The following is a 2,241-nucleotide window of genomic DNA, read 5'->3' as shown; positions in this document are numbered from 1 at the left end:
TGGGCTGAGGATGTCTACCTCGGAGCGGGCAGATTTGGCGTTCGCCTCTCGCTTCTTCGAGAGTCTCCTTCGGGCGGGGCGGGCGGTCTGGGGGCGGGCCTTCCTGCCCTCGGCCGGCTGGGGGATCAGAGCACCAACCAATCAGCACCTTACTAACAATAACTGCTCAACAAACCAACCAATCAACACCTTACTAACAATAACTGCTCCACAAACCAACCAATCAACACCTTACTAACAATAACTGCTCCACACACCAACCAATCAGCACCTTACTAACAATAACTGCTCCACACACCAACCAATCAGCACCTTACTAACAATAACTGCTCCACACACCAACCAATCAGAGCACAGATCAACACCTTACTAATTTACTAACAAAAAAGAACATAATTTCATCAACCTATGCTTTGTAAACTGTGGTGTTGTGCACTTTCATTGTAGGTCTAAAGTCTGAATTTGTATAATGACAATTAGATTTATTTTTACACAAAAGAGGTTTAATTCTGAAAACTTGGTTTCCTCAATTTCTTTTCTAAGGTAACACTGTGCTGACCTACAGAATACACTTTAGTGAAAGCCATCTTATTGATGTTTCTTTTCCGTTGTCTTCATTTGCACATTTGGCATTGAGGTAATCCAAAAGTAACAGAAAGTTACGTTACTGATTACAATACAGGTAATTAGTAATTGTATCGGAATACATTTTTAAAGTAACTCTCCCAATCCTGCATTTTACGCGATCACACGGACGAGGCTGATCAGACGTAGCGCTCCTAAATAAGAGTCTTACCATAGTGTTAGTTTCAGCTCCTAAATAAGAGTCTTACCATAGTGTTAGTTTCAGCTCCTAAATAAGAGTCTTACCATAGTGTTAGTTTCAGCTCCTAAATAAGAGTCTTACCATAGTGTTAGTTTCAGCTCCTAAATAAGAGTCTTACCATAGTGTTAGTTTTAGCTCCTCAATAAGAGTCTTACCATAGTGTTAGTTTCAGCTCCTCAATAAGAGTCTTACCATAGTGTTAGTTTCAGCTGTCTTACCATAGTGTTAGTTTCAGCTGTCTTACCATAGTGTTAGTTTCAGCTCTCTGGCTCCTCCCTGTGGCCGTGTGTGTGTCCTTCTCCTGCTCATAAAACAGTCGATACTGAGGACAAGAATTAGAAAACATTAATAGTATCCGTGGATGCTGTACTGATGAGGCTAATCACTGTTAGGGTGAACAGGCCCTTCATCCCGACATTTAAAAGAGCATCATTCTGAAAGGAGCCTACTATTCTTATTCTGTTTTTTTCTCTCTGCAAAAGTAACTAACCTCTCGATATCGGAGGTGCGCTCAGGCTGAGGTCAAACCGACAACTTTAAAACATTTAAAGAACATTAATTATTAAGACCAGCGGTTTCAGTACACCGGCAGCCTGCTTGCTCCACACCAACTCCTTTCACCTGCATTATCTAACCACTAATCATCAGTAGTAATAGATAACATAATTTAGATTACACTCTAGACATATTTAGTTTATAAAACCTCGAAATAAATGAGTGTATGAGGTAACACTCTGAAACAAGTGTAACCAGGTCACTCACCCACAGACAGAGTCGTTACCGTAGCTCGTTGAAGGCGAACATGTTGTTTGTTGACAGCAAGGTTGTCGTAGAGACGGACGACTCCTCCACCAGCCTGCCCGTCTGTTAATGCGTGCGGTTAGCAGCTTTTAATGACACTACAACACACACGTCGACACGACGCCGGTAATCCGCAATTGAATCACTCGACCACATCATTACACCTGACAAGTTGGCTACAAACGCGCGGCATGGGGGCAGCTGCAGCAGAGTTGACAAGGCGGTCTCGCGATGCCACGGTTCACGTGCAGCTCTGCTGAGGATGAACCAGCCACCAGCAAGAAATTAATATAAATAAGAAACACTAAAACTTTTTTTTTTTTTTTTTTACAATTTATTGAAACGGAAAATTCGACCCAACAGCAGGCAACACGTAGTCTCATGAGGCCCAGACCTCTTTTCACAACAGCGTGGTGTCTGTTAAGGATAACCTCTTTGAAAACAGGAGAACGCCTGCCTTAGAACAGGAATCCTTAGCGGCCACAAAGAAATTGACCAATGACCCTTGTAACCCCAGGTTACTGTAACCAAGGACTCTTGTAACCCCAGGCTACTGTAACCAATGACAGGTATGGCAGGTAGCTTCATCTTGAGACACACACACTTCTGTGATT

The sequence above is a fragment of the Sprattus sprattus genome (genome assembly GCF_963457725.1).
Source record: "Sprattus sprattus genome assembly, chromosome: 14".
Taxonomy (NCBI): Eukaryota; Metazoa; Chordata; class Actinopteri; order Clupeiformes; family Clupeidae; genus Sprattus; species Sprattus sprattus.
Note: the sequence above shows the minus strand (reverse complement) of the source record.